The sequence below is a fragment of the Otolemur garnettii genome, unplaced genomic scaffold (assembly GCF_000181295.1).
Source record: "Otolemur garnettii isolate 467f Iridium unplaced genomic scaffold, OtoGar3 scaffold00022, whole genome shotgun sequence".
Classification (NCBI taxonomy): Eukaryota; Metazoa; Chordata; class Mammalia; order Primates; family Galagidae; genus Otolemur; species Otolemur garnettii.
In genome coordinates this window covers 11566016-11566396 of record NW_003852417.1, presented here as the reverse complement: position 1 = coordinate 11566396, position 381 = coordinate 11566016, and the positions used below count along the sequence as shown (strand labels likewise).

The following is a 381-nucleotide window of genomic DNA, read 5'->3' as shown; positions in this document are numbered from 1 at the left end:
GGTTTGGGCTCTTTTTGTATTTCTGCCATCTGAAAGACTGCCCCTTCCTTCCTCCCACTCGGTGCTCTCTGGAATTTTTTCCCCTAACGAAACAATTAGCGGACCTTGTTAAATGCAGCTTAGTTTCGACATCGTGGTGCGTGATGGGAAAGCTGTAACTCAGTCGTCAGTTTCCTGGATCTTGTTGTGTTGTATGTAGTAAGGCAGAAAGGCCTCTTTGGGGAGTCTACAGATTCGCTTGTCAGGGTTTATACTTGATAATCCTTATTCCTGGTTCAACCTCCTCCCTGCCCATCAGATGCTTTTTGTGTGAGACCCGCTCTTGTTTTTTTTTTCCCCATCAGATTAATGTGAGGATAGGAACAACTGGGTTAGAATGTT

The 381-nt window shown here is 44.9% G+C and overlaps 1 protein-coding gene across 2 annotated transcripts in view; it reads left to right on the top strand.

Moving 5' to 3' along the window:
- The window catches only part of LAPTM4A (lysosomal protein transmembrane 4 alpha), a 20753-nt gene that overhangs the window by 731 nt on the left and 19641 nt on the right, over positions 1 to 381 (top strand). The window lies entirely within an intron of this gene.